Source organism: Entelurus aequoreus, linkage group LG06 (assembly GCF_033978785.1).
Source record: "Entelurus aequoreus isolate RoL-2023_Sb linkage group LG06, RoL_Eaeq_v1.1, whole genome shotgun sequence".
NCBI classification, from domain to species: Eukaryota; Metazoa; Chordata; class Actinopteri; order Syngnathiformes; family Syngnathidae; genus Entelurus; species Entelurus aequoreus.
In genome coordinates, this window is record NC_084736.1 from 37,037,013 (window position 1) to 37,055,578 (window position 18,566).

General features: G+C 42.4%; 1 protein-coding gene across 1 annotated transcript in view; it reads left to right on the plus strand.

Annotated features, from left to right (window-relative positions):
• LOC133652198 (phosphatidylethanolamine-binding protein 4) overlaps nt 1–18,566 on the plus strand; it is a 424,418-nt gene that overhangs the window by 217,724 nt on the left and 188,128 nt on the right. The window lies entirely within an intron of this gene.

The window sequence follows — 18,566 nt, forward strand, 5'->3', positions numbered from 1 at the left end:
TTGACAGGGTAATTACGGGTAAACGTTATAATTTGGCCCCTTTTAAATGTAGTGTGTTCTGATCAGCCAAACTATGTGTCAACAAATATGTGTTGCCTCATTTAGCATCTGAAAGTCATATCCCAGTGTTTTGCTTCTAGTTGCCTCTGAGTAGTGGTTAGCGTGTACATTTGCAGGAATGTGCTTTCATGGCCGTAAGGAGGTGTAAGCTACGTGTGTAGAGTAAGCACTAGAAAAGTGTCAGGAGCCTCGGCAAGCAAGGCAGCATCCAGGGTGACTAATGAGCTTAACATGAGCACGGCTGTGGTGAAAGAAGTCGTCAATGTTGAGAGAAATGCAGAAATTGTTCCCTAGGCTGATACTAATTCCTTCAACCCCCCCAAAGCGTCAATCAGATTGGGAACCATCTTTAATGTTGGGTACGGTTCCATAGTAGCTCTTAAACACAAAAGTACAGGTCTTGCAGAAATAGACTGGATTGTAGTAGTGACAATCTGTAGTATTTAACAAAATAAGACAAGTGGAAATTACACAAGAATGCAAAATTTAGTAACATTTTTAAAACTTAAAAAAAATATTTGTCATCTACCCAGAACAGGGATGTCAAACTGGTTTTCATTGAGGGCCACATCCAATTTGCCTCTGGATTTCATTATTAATTGTATACATTGTTTTAAGTAGACTGTCAATTTTACAGTAAAAACTTTACATTTACTTTTTTTTTTTTTTTACCACATTTTACGGTAAATGGAAAAACGGTACAACTGTTTTTTTTTTTGGGGGGGGGGGGTGGTTTACGGAAAAAGCTGGCAGCTTAGAGCTTAGTTGCCAGAATGTTTGTGTTAAATTGACATTGGTTTTTACAATATGATATTGTTCATGGAAAAACTGTACAAGTTATTTTTTATTCTGGCAACTTAGCTGCCAGTTTTTCTTCCGTAAAAACACATGTACCATCTTTCAATTTACAGTAATACACCATTAAAAACAACAACCCTAGATTTTACAGTCAATAACTGGCAGCTCACTTATTCAATCCTACCCCCTTTCATATCATTGCAGTTTTATTCCTTTTCCTTGTTCTCTGTTTGTAACAGAACAGTGAATAAATAAAGAATAAATACATAAATATACCATGAGTAAAAAAATATTAAATACATACATAATATCTTTCTTTAAAAAAGATAACAAATGTTCAAGATGTTCATCATAATTGTTCTTCTTTGGACTTTGTGAACACTTGTAGTTGGAGTTAAGGCTCTTAAATGTATTTTAAAAAACTAGTTTTAGCCATATTCATTAAATATTTTTTCTTGTGAATATAATCATCAAAACCTTCACTTTTAAAATCAAAAACATGTGACATATAAGTCAACTTTTGGGGACACCATTATTTTACGAGACATCATGAGTTCATCATAAAGATTTTTGCTGGCAGGGAGATAGCATTCAATATGAAGATTTGAGTCTAACATGAGTTTGTTGATTCCTTTTGTTTGCTAGCTTCCACGCCACGCTCTTTTTGTATGCTAGATCCCACGCTAGCTCCCTTAGCTTTGCCTCCCGTGCAATGAGCACGCTTTTGTTTTTTCCTGCCTGATTTATTGTTAAACTAAATAAATCATTTCCTACCTTCACGCTGTGTCCGGAGTCCGTCTGCATCTTGGGAGAATCACAATGCGACCCAATCGTTAAAATAATGTTGATGTTTGTTGCTTACAGCTTATGGAAACCTTGAAAATCGCAGAAAATGCGGCGTACTGTAAACTGTAAGCTATTATCTTTAAAATGATATTAAAAAAAGGCTACGCATATCTCACTTTGCATGTTAATATCACATATTAATTTTACATTTGAAGTTAATTGTTGACATGAATGGACTTTTACACAATATTCTGATTTCAGGAGTTCCATGTATAAAATAATGTGGTTGGAGGAAAACATGCAACTTTTCTCTGACTATAATTGAACATTCACCTACCGAAGGAGCTAATTATTGCAAGCTTTTGACCACAAACTTAGTCACTGCTGGGTGACATTGGTCTTCCCTGCCGCAGACGTGAACTGGAGCCTCCAAAGCAGTCAGAATATGTCTCTTAGTGCTCATCTGAATGACAAGGTATTCATTTCAATCTAACAGCTAATAGCGCTAACAATATAGGCGATGTATTAGTACCTGTAGTATTTACATCAGATGACTGCTGCTGCCTGGGATGAGATCGGTGCGGTTAAAAAAAACGCGACATTCAATGTTCAAATATTTCAGCAAATTGCTTGTATGTCCTCTTATTGATGAAATAGCAGTCTTGGAATTTTTAAAAGTAGCGCTGTTGCAATATTTTTTTGTGAAATGTCGGCAAACTTCGGTGCGCTTTTTCCGCCCGGTGTCGCACGTTGCCTAATGATGTCATCCCCACCCGGAAGAAGCGATAAGGGAACAACTGGACAAAATGGCAAGCGATTCCAAATAATTGATACACTGGGAACCGGTTCCCATCCCCCCAACCCCACCCTTTTTTTTTTTGGGTAAAAATGATATCCAACTTTCATCCTGCAGAAAAGAGTCATAAGAGTAATTATGAGAGCAGAGTAGCGGGAGCCTGGCTATTTATTAATACATCTTTAGACCCTAAAATTCTTTGACATAGTTGATCTTCAGACCCTACTGGTCGTGTTCAAAGCTCACAACAATCTACTTCCACAATGTCTTCAGAAGTGCAGATATGTTTCAAACAACACGGGCAAGAACTACCTCCAGAGAACATGGTGTATCTGTGAAAGGACTAAACCTGTGGGAATGAACTGAAGATGTGCAGTTCAATCCACCTGTTTAAACAAATGTTTTAAAATAAGACTATAAACAAGTACAGAGATGTGCTGTGAGTCAATAGATCATGTTTATATACTTATACATGACTAACTTCTTTATACATATATATTTATACATCTTTAATTTACTATATAATGGAGCAAGAAAGGGATGGAAAGGAAAAGGAGGAAAGAGGGAGGCAGTCGAAAGAAAAAAAAAAGGAAAAAAGTGTATTCGCAATTGTGCATTTGAACAATAGTATGTGTATATGTATATATACATACACTATATTGCCAAAAGTATTTGGCCACTTGCCTTGACTCACATATGAATTTGAAGTGCCATCCCATTCCTAACCCATAGGGTTCAATATGATGTGGCTCCACCCTTTGCAGCTTTTACAGCTTCAACTCTTCTGGGAAGGCTGTCCACAAGGTTGCGAAGTGTGTTTATAGCAATTTTCCACCATTCTTCCAAAAGTGCATTGGTGAGGTCACACGCTGATGTTGGTGGAGAAGGCCTGGCTCTCAGTGTCTGTTCTAATTCATCTCAAATGTGTTCTATCGGGTTTAGGTCAGGACTCTGTGCAGGCCAGTCAAGTTCATCCACACCAGACTCTGTCATCTATGTCTTAATGGACCTTGCTTTGTGCACTGCTGCACAGTCATGTTCCCATAAGGTTGAGAGCATGGAATTGTCCAAAATGTTTTGGTATCCTGGAGCATTCAAAGTTCCTTTCAACGGAACTAAGTGGCAAGCCCAACTCCTGAAAAACAACCCCACCCCATAATTCCTCCACCAAATTTTACATTCGGCAAAATGCCGTCCGAAATGTAGCGTTCTCCTGGCAACCTCCAAACCCAGACTCGTCCATCAGATTGCCAGATGGAAAAGTGTGATTTATCACTCCAGAGAAGGCGTCTCCACTGCTCTACAGTCCAGTGGCGACATGCTTTACACCACTGCATCCCACGCTTTGCATTGGACTTGGTGATGTATGGCTTAGATGCAGCTGCTCTGCCATGGAAACCCATTCCATGAAGCTCTCTGCGTACTGTACGTGGGCTAATTGGAAGGTTGGAGCTCTGTAGCAACTGACTGTGCAGAAAGTATTTGCACTATGCACTTCTGCATCCGCTGACCCCTCTCTGTCAGTTTATGTGGCCTACCACTTGGTGGCTGAGTTGCTGTTGTTCCCAAACGCTTCCATTTTTTTAAATAATAAAGCCGACAGTTGACTTTGGAATATTTAGGAGCGAGGAAATTTCCCGACTGGATTTGTTGAATCCCATGACAGTTCCACGCTGGAAATCACTGAGAGCGGCCCATTCTTTCACAAATGTTTGTAGAAACAGTCTCCATGCCTAAGTGCTTGATTTTATACACCTGTGGCCGGGCCATGTGATTAGTGATTCTCATCATTTGGATTGGTGGCCAAGTACTTTTGACAATATAGTGTATGTATATATTGGTAAATGCATGTAGTGACATGCTTAACAATGCATGTGATCAAGTACTATGATTTTGAGAGAGACTCTAGAGTCATTTCTTGTTTTTCTTCTTCTTTTGCTTTTTGTTTTCTTTCCTCTATTTGACATGTACAAAGTCAATGTGGAAAGGGTCGGCATAATAAGCTTTTAGCTTTAGCCTATACCTTTTTGGTCAGGAAATGTAAACCGATACTTTTATTTATTTATCTGCCATGCACTTGCAGTGTACTGTTTACATGAACTGATGACCAAATAATATAAATATATATATATATTTTTTTTAAATTTATTTTTATTTTTATTTTTTATTTTTTTTGGTCAGCATTGTTTCCCAAAGACATTATGCAGCATCATGTTTTGTGTACTAGTAATCAAAATACTTCACAGTTGTGATTCTGTAATTATAGAAACTTAATTGATGTGGTTATTCCCAATCTTCTGCCTCCTCTTAGCTCACTACTGTATTTTGGCTCCCTACTGTAATTTAAAGGGGTCATCTTACCCCTTAAGACTGAGGGGCAAGATGAGGTGGTAAAAAAATATACCCAGCTCGTTTCCCGCTACTTCATTACCATAAATTGTCTGGTGGCTAACCCCGGATTTCCATTTAATACGAAACGGCTGTGGATTGGCACGCCCATGGAGGTGGACTCTTTCTATATTTGCTGGACGCCGCAACAAATTCCTTCAATTGAGCTCAAATCTGCTTGTGTTAGACAGGAAGTCATGCACAAACACAAAATAAATGATCCGTTCAATTTCAAAATAAAATACTTAGTTTTAAAGGTGGATCCTATTTTACACTTTGAAACATCCTAACGGGCGGTGACGGACTTTTGAAAGGTTTTCATTTCATCTTGTTGACACAAATGGATGAGGACATGCTAAATTTGGAGGTCCAACATTATAGAATAAAATACAGGCATATCCCCAGCAGCTATATGGGGCCTGTGTCAAATACCAGCTGAAAGCAGGCGAGTGGTTGTCGTGACAACTGCCCAGGGATAATGTTAGAATAGATTAGAATAGAATAGAAAGTACTTTATTGATCCCTGGGGGAAATTTAGCACAACAGTTCGCTCACAATAGACAAAAAACACTTAGGTATTTTTTACATGTGAATAATATAAATACAGTCTATTATACCGCATTATTCACATGTGAATAACATAAATACAGTCTATTATACAGCATTATTCACATGTGAATAATATAAATACAGTCTATTATACAGCATTATTCACATGTGAATAATATAAATACAGTCTATTATACAGCATTATTCACATGTGAATAACATAAATACAGTCTATTATACTGCCTTATTCACATGTGAATAACATAAATACAGTCTATTATACAGCATTATTCACATGTGAATAATATAAGTACAGTCTATTATACAGCATTATTCACATGTGAATAATATAAATACAATCTATTATACAGCATTATTCACATGTGAATAACATAAATACAGTCTATTATACAGCATTATTCACATGTGAATAACATAAATACAGTCTATTATACAGCATTATTCACATGTGAATAATATAAATGCAGTCTATTATACAGCATTATTCACATGTGAATAATATAAATACAGTCTATTATACAACATTATTCACATGTGAATAATATAAATACAGTCTATTATACAGCATTATTCACATGTGAATAACATAAATACAGTCTATTATACAGCATTATTCACATGTGAATAACATAAATACAGTCTATTATACAGCATTATTCACATGTGAATAAAATAGATACATTATACATTTACAGTACATGTACAGTTATTGTTGTATTGTTGCTTTCTACAAGAAAGAAAGTTGTTTATCAAAGCTAAACTGGCAACGGTGTTGCCGTTCAGCCCTTGTTAGATTATATCAGGACCAAATTGGTTGGTAGAGTGGCCGTGCCAGCAACCTGAGGGTTCCTGGTTCGACCCCCGGCTTCCGCCATCCTAGTCACGTCCGTTGTGTCCTTGGGCAAGACACTTCACCCTTGCTCCTGATGGGTGGTGGTTAGGGCCTGTCATGTCTGTGTGATCATGTTTTGTTTTAGTCATGTTTTGTTTTGTTTAGTTATTGTTTATTTGTTACGGGCGCTTAAGCTAGCTTTTATGACGAGCGATTTGAAAATGAAAACAACATTCAAAACATGGCAATATTGAAACATCCATTGATTTATTTGCTTTCTACTCAATCTCATTCTCATAGCCCTTGGTTAGGAACACACTTGGTTTCCACTCCTTGGCACTTAGCCCTTCCCTTGGCCTGACAGGAGAGTTGAGGCACCACTTACTAGACGTGATGGTGAAACAAACCAGGGCCAAGGCCTAAGACCAGGTGTAAGGGGGAGAACTGTATTTTTGGGCCCACACTGTGCCTTTCTATCAACATGTGACTTTCCCTTGACCATGTGACTCCTGCAAAGTGCAGATTTCTAAGCCACTTCACGCTCCGCTCCTGTGTGGGAGGCAGGTTTAAATATAGGCAGGTTTGTAGGTAGTGAGCATGCCGTGCTGCAGGAGGCACATATAAGAACACAATAGATTTTATTGGCATTCTCTTGTGTCAGTGTCCAATCTAAATGATTATGTCTCAACAATCATTTTGCAGAAAGTTCAATGTTGACATTTACAGGCAACATAAAGCTGCAAACCACAAAATAATGAGTTTGTTTCAGTGAATTCAATATTGTATTTGCATGTTCATTCTAGTGCGGTCCTCCATGATGTTTCTATATACATGTCCCTCCCTGTACTGTAGTCAGGACAAACTCTTCCACTGCATAGTACTCATCTACTCGCTAGCAATGCTTTTCCATCGCCATTGTTACTATTTCTAGTACCTAGACCAGGAGTGTCCAAAGTGCGGCCTGGGGGGCCAACTGCGGCACATTCTAAAAATACTATTAAAAAGTGGAATAAAAGAGCAAACATGTTGCAGGAAAATGGTGCAACATTAACACTAATAGCAGACAGTTTTTCACTCTACGACTGTCATTGCTCCAAAAATATTACAAATGTATAATCAACGGATAAATCTGAACTTGATCTATAGTTACTTAAGCGTTGAAAGTAAAAATGAATATTTTTAACACATTTTGGAGTGGGGGCCTTTTGGATCCCCGAGACATTTTTCAAAACTGTCATTGTTCAAAAAATATTTCAATTAAAAGCATGTTGTTGTGGATTTACATTTTTAAGCCTCCAAATATTTTATATCAAATATTCCATTTTGAAAAAGGTTTTGGGGAAATATTGCGTATTTTGTGTTTTTGCCATAAAAAAAAACAAAGTTTCCTTTTAAAGTAAAAAGGGTATAAAACTTAAAAAAATAAAAACATTATGGCAAGGAATGGATCTGAAGTTGATCTATAGTTACTTAAATGTTGAATGTAAAACATATATATTAATATGAGTTAGGGCTGGGCAATATGGCCTTTTATTAATATGTGGATATGTTTAGGCCATGTCACGATCAGTGTTGGGACTAACGCGTTACAAAGTAACGCATTACTGTAACGCCGTTATTTTCGGCGGTAACTAGAAGTCTAATGCGTTATTTTTTATATTTAGTAACTCAGTTACTGTTACTACTAGAGATGTCCGATAATATCGGATTGCCGATATTATCGGCCGATAAATGCTTTAAAATGTAATATCGGAAATTATCGGTATCGGTTTAAAAATGATCGGTATCGGTTTCAAAAAGTAAAATGTATGACTTTTTAAAACGCCTCTGTGTACACGGACGTAGGGTGAAGTACAGAGCGCCATCAAACCTTAAAGGCACTGCCTTTGCGTCCCGGCCCAGTCACATAATATCTATGGCTTTTCACACACACACAGTGAATGCAAGCATACATGGTCAACAGCCATACAGGTCACACTGAGGGTAGCCGTATAAACAACTTTAACACTGTTACAAATATGCGCCACACTGTGAACCCACACCAAAAAAGAATGACAAACACATTTTGGGAGAACATCCGCACCGTAACACAACAGAACAAATACCCAGAACCCCTTGCAGCACTAACTCTTCTGGGACGCTACAATATGCACCCAATCAGCAGTGCGTATTCAGAGCGCATGTAACAAGCTCATTTTGCGGTGTGTGTGTGTGTGTGCTACGGACAGCAAAGCCCTATCTGTCTGAGAGAAAGACAAGCATTATTGGCCTACAGTTAACAACTAAGTTATTTCACTTGACCTTTTTCTGTGTTGATTGAGCTGTGTTGAAGCAGCAAAAAAGGACATTATGTTAAATGAAGAGTTTCTGTCTCTGATAGTTGATATAATAATGTGACTGCATCATAAAGCCTACATGAACTCCATGGTGTTCAGGGATGAATAGTCTCTCCTATTGCTATTGTACTATTTTTTCAGCTATAGTTACATTAATCATTAGTAATGTAGCAGCCTAGTTTTGAATGGCAGGGTCCCTGCTATCACATGTTGATAAAAATATAACATTTACATAATAAAAATCAACTACAGGCTTCCCAAATGCTGTAATGAATTATGCATGATGAGTTGAGAATATGTCAGCATGTGGCCCCACTTTTAACTCTTTTTTTCAAACGCTTATTGCAAACGCTTACTTACAGTAAGTAATTAATTTGACTTATTAACAGTGTTGGGACTAATGCGTTACAAAGTAACGCAATACTGTAATGCCGTTATTTTCGGCGGTAACTAGTAGTCTAACTCGTTATTTTTTATATTCAGTAACTCAGTTACCGTTACTACATGATGCATTACGGCGTTATTTTACGTTATTTTTTATGTAGTATCGGCTAGAAACAGAGAAGATCTGAATGTTTTATTGGAGAGCTGCAGTGTCGTCCTTCTGAATCTTCCTGTGTCACAAGGGGCAGAAGAAGAAAAGAGGCGCGTGGGCGCGGGGTCGTGTCTGTGTTTACTAACAAGACATCATGGCGGAGCCGAAGTCGAGTTTCTTAACATGGAGATATTCTCACTACTTTTCTTTTGTCGAGCACAAGGAAAATAACATTTTAGTTAAATGTAAGTTATGTCTTGGATCAAAGATCCTATCTACTGCCCAAAACAGCAATTACAATCTGCTGAAACACCTACAAAAGCAACATGCTTTGACGAAGCTAGTAAAGAGAGACACACTTCACCTCCACCTCCACCTAAGCAACAGCGGCTGGATTTTAGCGGAGGGACTGCTAGCCAGGACAACATGGATAGAGCCATTGCAGCGTATGTGCTAGAAGACATGCAGGCTATTTCTACAGTGGAGTCACCCGCTTTCAGGCAGCTAATTAGCATGATACTGGGCGTCAAACGGAAAATGGCACCTGGACAGTGAGTACATAAAAATGGAAAGCGAGCTAAAGAAAACACTCTAAACTCTGCCTCTGCTCATCATTCAGCACCGAAGGTACACACACTCTGTCAATTCTCTTATATACTGTTGCTCTTTCATTCTAGACTTCTAGAGTGTTTGATTATCACATCACTCTAAATGTATAGATTATAAAGTTCACAAACATAAAGAGGGATCCTAGTGGGCCAAGCCAATCTTTTCTTATCTCTAAACTAAAACTGGGGAAATGCGTAGAGTGTTCTGGGCTTCAGTACAGTGTTGATCTCCTGAATACATGATTTTATTTCACAATTCCTTGAGAGAAAAAAATGCCTGGTTAGGCTTTGTGTATGTCATGTGTGCCTTCCTTGGGTGAAGCCAGCTTTACAGCTATGTTGTTATTATGCAGTTTGTTACTTATGTATGTTATGTTGCAGCTATTTAAAATAGTTTTGTCAATTTGTTCTGGCCTGAAATAAATTGGCCCTTTGTAACATATCTTTGTCTTTGTGTGTTGTATGTAGACCACATTGCTTAGCAGAGTTCATTGATGCAAATGCATGCCAAGTTGATCAACAGATTGTATTATTCTCCAGTGCAATAACAGTACTGAAATGAAGGCTAAAAGGGCATTAATGGGAGCCTTAAAAAAACTACTTTTCACAGTAACGCATTACTTTTTGGTGTAAGTAGCTGAGTTATTAACTGAGTTACTTTTGAAATAAGGTAACTAGTAACTGTAACTAGTTACTGTTTTTCAGTAATTAACCCAACACTGGTCACGATACACCATATATATCTGGATATTTTGCCTTAGCCTTGAATGAACACTTGATGCATATAATCACTACAGTATGATGATTCTACATTAAAATATTCTTGTTCATACTGCATTAACATATGCTCATTTTAAACTTTCATGCAGAGAGGGAAATCACAACTAAGTCAATTTACCAAAACTGTATTTATTAAACAGTTATTAATTAGTGGCAGAAACATTCATGTCATTTCCAAAACAGAAAGTGCAAGATTGTGCATGATGTCACTAAGATGACATATCAAAACAACACTAAATTAAAGTGCACTTTTTGTACAGAACACCACTACAATAGTTTAAAACAAATAAAGTGCACTTTTGTGCATGATGTCACACAATATATATCAATAACTGTCAAATAAAAATTAGCTGCATAATAGGAAATCAAAATAGTGTATGTCCTTCGCTATGTGGTAGGTTCCTGCGGACGTTATCTCCTTCTGTTGTTGACTATTTTTTCATACGGTGTTGATGTGGAAATGGTTGCTTCGGCATTTTGTTGGTGTGGCACCGAACGGAGATGTTGACATGCAGAGTTTCAAACACTCTTCATTCTTTAGCGGGTGACTTTTCAAATGATGCTACAAATTAGCAGTGCTGCTACTTTTTGTAGCAACGCTTTTGCCGCATACTTGACATATTACTGTTGTCTGTTCAACATCTTACGCTTGAAGCCAAACCACCGCCAGACGATGGATCCCCTGCTGTTTTTTCTTGGGAAGTAATTCTTCCTCCATTTGTTACCAGATTTGCACCTTCTTTCTCTCGTATTACCACTCGCACCGCACCGCTAGCACCGCAGCTAACGTTACCCATGCCACTACCCCTCTGCTCCACGAGAGCGTATGACGTTGCACGCGCGACACTATGTGACGTATGTGTTATGTTCAAATAACAGACACAACAGCCTGGCTCAACTTCACAACAGCACTCTGCTTTATTTCAGTAACTTCCTCAAAAGGCCCAGCCCAACTACGGTGGCTTCAAGGTATCAAAAGGCACAACGTAAATAGCCTGAGTAAGACAGTAGAACACATTACCAATAGGCATTCAAGTATAAGAACAGTATTTAAGATTAACTTGAATGAACACAACATTTCCCCTCCTCTCTTAAAACTTCAAGTATGGAAGGTGGCCACAAAGTCCTGAAAACGCTCAGGGCGTGCACGGGCCCTAACAGGCCGAGGCTCAGGAGCAAGGGGGACCGGCAGTGGGGCCGGTGCTGGAGCAGGGCACTGCGCGACCGGCACAGCCTGGGCGAGGGGTGCTGCCACTGGATCGGGCACCGGAGGGCGTGGCCCCAATGCGGGAATGTTCGGTGCCACCCCTGTGACGTGAGGCTGGTGAGGAGGGGCAGGTACCTTGCGCAGGCAGCTAGCGTGCCAACGGGATCCATCGGTTAACTGAAATGAAGCTGGGCCCAGCTGGCGGCTGACCTGGTATGGAGCAGACCAGAATGTTGACAGTTTGTTGGCGCGGTGGGGCCGGCGCGCTCTGACCCAGTCCGACACTCTGACAGCTGGCCATTTAGCCCTGTGCTTCTGATCGAACCTTTGCTTCATGGAAGTTTGTTGTCCCTTGACGCGAGACTTGACTGCTGCTGAGCATGGTCGCGGGCTCGCGGCCATCGGTGGGCGGAGTCTCGACAGGGGAAGCACAAACTCTCGACCCACCATGAGGCTGGCAGGAGAGACCCCTGTTGTAGAGTGGACAGTCGCCCTGTAGTGGAGGAGGGTCTGATTCAGTGCAGCCTCCAGCGAGTATCCCTCGGACATGTGAGCACGCAGTCCATTCTTCAGTGATTGGTTGTACCTTTCCACCCCCCCGTTTGCCTGGGGGTGGTAGACGGAGGTTCTGATGTGAGTAACACCCTTGCTGGCAAGGTAGGCGGTGAACTCCGAGGACAGGAACTGAGGACCGTTGTCCGTGGTGATGGCTCGGGGTAGACCCCAACGGGAAAACAGGCGGTCCAGGAAGGCGACGACGGCAGCAGAGGTGACCGTTCCCATGGGAGCCACCTCAGGCCACTTGGAATGCAGGTCGTAGACCACCACAAGAAACCTCTGGTGGTGTGGCACATTATGCAGCTCACCACAGATATCAAGCTGGAGATGGTCCCACGGTTTAGTTGGCCAGTCCAGGGGCTGGAGTGGAGGCGAAGCGGGTGGCCCAGTCTTCCCACTGGTGAGGCACGCTGCACAGGAGCGGATGAGTCCCTCCAGGTCTCGATCGATGGCGGGCCACCACACTGTGTCACGGCACCTTTGCTTGGCTTTGACTATGCCAAGGTGACCCTGGTGTGCCATCTGTAAGACACACCCTCTGAGGGCTACTGGGATAACAGCGCAGTGTCCCCGGGCGATGCAGGCCTCACCCCAGCATGACAGTTCGTTCTTCACACGGGAATACGGCTCTAGCTCAGGTGGGACACGGGAAGGCCAACCGTGTCTGATGTAGTCACGCAGCATGGTGAAGACAGGCTCGGCTGCTGAGGCCGTCTCCAAATCACGAAGGGAGACAGTGTCCTTCAATGGTGAGTGGACCAGGTGGACCACGTCTTCTTCGTCCTCCGGGGAGACAGCGGGGCCCTGGGTGGTGGCAGGACGGGACAGGTAGTCTGCCACCACGTTATTCCTGCCAGGGGTGAATTGTAGCTGAAAGTCATACTGCTGCAGACGGTCTGACCATCTGTGAAGACGGAGGGGCCTGTGCCCCACACCAGAGGTAGACATCAGGGTCGTCAGGGCCTGGTGGTCCGTCCGTAAAGTAAAGGACCTTCCGTATAAGTAGAGATGCCAACGCTCACATGCCCATATACAGGCGAGTGCCTCCCGTTCGCCCACTGAATATTTCTGCTCAGTGGGGCTGAGCGCCCGAGAGGCAAACGCTACCGGTCTCTCTACGCCATCATGGATCTGTGACAGAACGGCACCTAGAGCCACTGCGGAAGCATCACAGGTCACGAATGTGGGGCTGTCCAGTTGGAAGTGCGCCAGGATCGGAGACGTGGTGAGGAGCCGCTTCAACTCGTCGAAACCAACCTGGCACTTGGGAGTCCAAGACCATGGTGTCTCCTGCCTGAGCAGCATCCTGAGCGGGGCCGTAATGGAGGAGTACTGAGGCAGGAACCGCATGTAGTAGGCTGTCATCCCCAAAAATGATGCCACCTGGGAGGCCGTCGCAGGAGTGGGAACGTCGATGATGGCATCCACGTTCGACTGGAGAGGCGAGATGCCGTCGGCGGAGACACGGAACCCAACAAAGTCTATGGCGGGTGCAGCGAAAACACACTTCTCTGTGTTCAGCGTGGCATGGTGGCGCTTGAGTGCGGTGAAAACCTGTTCCAGGCGGGCATCGTGTGTGGCAGCATCTGGCCCATGCACCACAATATCATCCAGATACGCCACAGTCCCAGTGCAGCTAGCGAGGATTGTGGACATGATTTTCTGGAAACAACTCGGCGCTGAATTGAGCCCAAAAGGCATCCTCGTGTAGCGGTACAGGCCAGTGTGGGTGATAAACGCTGTCAAGTCCCTACTCTCCTTATGTAAAGGGACTTGTAAATAGCCCTGGCGCAAGTCCAATTTACTGAAAACTCGGGAGCCGTGGAAGTGTGTAGTGAGTTCCTCCGTCGTAGGAAGAGGATATTTGTCAGGCACCACTGCCTTGTTCACTTGGCGGAGGTCGACGCAGACTCTCAGTCCGCCCGACTTCTTCTTGGCGATGACAATGTTGGACACCCATGGGGAAGCGTCGATGGGCTCTATGATTCCACCAGCCTGGAGGCGTTGAAGCTCCTGCGTAACGCCGTCCCGCAAAGCCAGGGGAACACGGCGAAGGGGCTGGACCACGGGAGGCACGCTGTGGTCCAGGAGTGGCTTGTGTGTAAATGAGCTGAGGCAGCCCAGGCCGTTAAACAGCTCCGGCTGGTCGTGTTGCCTCGGAGACGCTACGTGTAGAATCCGCATACCGCTGTTGTCCTGCAGGGTAAAACCCAGGCTAGTGAAGAGGTCGAGGCCCATGATGTTCTCGCCGCGGCGCGTGATGTGGAACGGGAAACGGTCCACAGCTGTAGAGGTGTAGCGAACCGGGAGGTAGAGAAGGCCGACGACATCGATTTTGCTGCGGCCGTAGCCACAGAGGGCAGTGGACGGGGGCTGTAGCTGTCTGTTCGGGAAGAGCAGGTTGCAGGTGTCGACATTCAGTAGTGACACTTTGGCCCCAGTGTCGAGGAGGAGAGGGACACAGCAGTCATCCAGGTAAACAGGGCACCTCGAGAAAGTCGCTGAGTGGGGGCCTACAGTGCGCACAGGCACCGCCGGGTCATGTGACTGTGCATCAGGGTAATCGGCCGGAGCGGACCGGCACCACCTGGCAAAGTGGTTAGGCTTCTGACAACGGCGACAAGTTTGGCCCCTAGCAGGGCAGTCCTGGGCCCTTGTTGCATGGCGGTTGGAGCCACAATTCCCACACCGTCTCTGTTGACGTGTTGGCTGGGGACGCGCTACCTGTATAGCAGCATCAGGGTCTGAGGTTGATAGCTGTTGCACTGACTGTTCAATAACAGGGGTAGGCCTATGAGGCTTATTTTCCGCAATTTTGGCCGCACATTCAGTAGCCGATTCCACTTGTATTGCGATTATTAGTGCGTCATCAAGTGTCAAAGTTGCCTCCTTGAGTAACAACTCCTCCTGCACTCTGGGATTAGACGTTTTCTCAATGAGCTGGTCTCGAATGAGTTCATCAGTGAGGTTGCCGAAATTACAGTTCTGTGATAGGGCTCTTAAATCTGCTACATACTGCCTGGCAGACTCACCCGGGCGCTGACATCTTCGTCTGAACTCCAACCGGCGGAGTAGGATATTCTGTGATTTTACAAAATGTCCGCTCAAAGCTGTTATGACTGCATCATAAGTGTCCAGCGTACCGCTGAGAGAATTGAAAATTCTGTTCCCCTCCGCTCCAAGCAGGTGTAGGAGAATGGCGCGCTTCCTCGCGCTAGTGGCATTGTCCAAACCTGTGGCCAAAAGATACGTCTCAAAAGACGATTTCCACTGATTCCAGGGAATGACAGGATCGCCCGGGAGGGGTAGAAACGGGTCCGGAGGTGGCAGGGAGAATATAGGTGTGTCAGCCATCCTCGTTCGCCAAATGTTATGTTCAAATAACAGACACAACAGCCTGGCTCAACTTCACAACAGCACTCTGCTTTATTTCAGTAACTTCCTCAAAAGGCCCAGCCCAACTACGGTGGCTTCAAGGTATCAAAAGGCACAACGTAAATAGCCTGAGTAAGACAGTAGAACACATTACCAATAGGCATTCAAGTATAAGAACAGTATTTAAGATTAACTTGAATGAACACAACAGTATGTATGAAGGTGCGCTTGTTTTATCTCTGTGAGAAAGAGAGACAAGAAAGAGTGAGAACAGCCTGTAGTGTAATGTCCGCAGCTAAAAACAACTGCGTGAGAACGTATACTTCAATACTCACCATATAGTCATTTTCTACATCGCACAGAGACAAACCCGCGATATATCCAGTATATTCCATATATGGCCCAGCCTTAATATGAGTTATTTTTAACACTTTAATGACTGGGACCCATTTGGGTCCCTGGGACCTATAACATTCACCAACAGTGAGGGAAGCCCTAAGGGTTAAAATAAAAATCGCATTGCTTTTGAAAATCAAACAAAATGGCCCCCGCATGATTTCATTTTTCAGTTTGGACACCCCTGACCTAGCCAGCGAGGGCCCGAGCCTACCATAGAGTGTGTGCGTAGCATGACTCTTTGGTCCCGTCCATTTATAACTGCAACCTCATTCTTGGCATTTCTAAAAATGCCAACACACATGCTAACATTAGCGTATCCTGTTGATGTGCCTAGCTCTGAACTCAGCAGAAGTTTTCTTGCTCCTCCCCGTCAATTCTCAAATAAAAGTGCATAAAAGTTTGGGAAAGGGAGGAATTAGTTTTTCTTGTATCCCACTGCTGATCTTCCGATAGTGACTTTTCCTGGGGAGGTTTTCTAAAGCTGATATCTAGAGGAAAGATGAGGTTTTCTAGCTTGTGAATACGGCTGCACAATTTTGAGAAGAAGAAAAAACCTCCTAGTAACTGATTAGATTTTTTCCATAAAAATGCATAAAACTAAAAATATTGAGTGAAGGAAGACATGTTGCATTTAGACTGTCAATCAACACATGTTTGTGTTTGTCTCAAGGGCCCAAACATTAGAACAATATGCAATAATTTACTTCAAAAAATATTTGGCTTTCTGCTGACAGACTCAGAGCTTTTGTCTATATCATGCTCTTCAACTGACGAAATATTTGATAAAAACTATACAATGAATATAATGTAATCATAATATACAATAATAATGCAAGTAAGCATTTAAAAGGATATAAACGTATTTCTCTTTACTGTAGAATTGTTTACCATTGTACTATAATTGGAAGGTCAATTTCTTTATCCTCAATAAATAAACAAACCAAAAAATAAAATGGAATAATTTATGGCAGCAAAAAAATAACTAAATGAAATATTGAACATCTTAAAGTACTTTTTTTTTTTTCCAGTTGGGAAAACGAGAATGGGCTTCTCTTTGTTTGTTGCCATGACGTTGTGATTATTGTTAATATTGTTATTTATCATGTATGCCGATTTAATTATATTCATCATGTATTCAGATTCACTTTTTTTAAAATCATGTATTCAGATTTAGCGTTATTTAGCATGCATTCATTTCTAATTAAATTTATGAAGTAGTCAGATTTAGCCTTATTTAGCATGTATTCATTTTTAATTGAATTCATCATGTATTCAGATTTAACAATATGTATCATGTATTCAGATTGAATTCTTTCACTTTAATTTCATTCTTTAAATTCATTCTCGCTCGATTGATGGGCTCATATTGCCCATCCGGTCTGAAGCTGAAATATTCCCACAAAGGGACATTTGGCTTTGTAATTATAATTTTTGTTACTTCAGAACTTGTCACTAGCGAGTCGTGAGGCTGTCTGTCCGTGCTTCCTGTGTGTGGAGACAAAGGTTTTGGATGATTGTGAAGAGGGCTCACTGCGTTCAGTTAATAAACACGCTCAGGTGCTTAGAGCGATGCACAGAGTGAGACCTCTTTCTCCCCGTTTGAAGCGAGAGACGAAAAAACGCAGGGCACAACAATTCTGATTGGCGAATATGTCTGTCACTCAAATGGCGGTGAATGCTGAGAAGGAACCTCTTCACTAATTAAAACCTCAATGTCGATTAATCACGCAGCCATTCTGAACATCAAAGATGGGATCAGGGCTGTTAATAATAAACACAAAGACCTTCTTACCTGTGAGGGTCTCCTTTCCTGTTTGTCTTTCCATTTCATATTTTCCTGTTGAAGGCCTACTGAAATGATATTTTTTTATTTAAACAGGGAAAGCAGATCCATTCTATGTGTCATACTTGATCATTTCGCAATATTGCCATATTTTTGCTTAAAGGATTTAGTAGAGAACATCGACGATAAAGTTCACAACTTTTGGTCCCTGATAAAAAAAAGCCTTGCCTGTACCGGAAGTAGCGTCCCACACAGCAAAAACACTCCGCGGCGGATCCCCCGCGCAGGTATCGCGCTTTCCGGAGCGGACCCGCGAAACGGACCCGCATCGGCGTCCATTTGCACTCAGGAACATATCCGCCACGGCGGCGGGTAGCTGATCCGCCGTGGCGGCGCGCTGCATCCGCTCCGTACCCATGATCAAAGCCTTATCCGCGGCGGGTGCGCCGTGACGGCGCGCTGCATCCGCTCCGCACCCATGATCAAAGCCTAACCTCCCGCCGCGGACCAGCAACGGCCTCATAAAAACCCTGGCTCATCTGGCCGTTTTGGACCCCTTTATCTTATTTTCAAAATCCCTTCTGTTCTTGCTGTAGGATAAAATAGGAAACTAAAAAATTCACTAAGCCCTACTACAGCAATATAAGCTTACATATGCATTGCCTTGTATTTTTAAACTAACAATATTGTCAATATGCAGAAACAGAAAATGGTCAATTCGCTCTATAAAGTAAATATATATAATATATATTTAA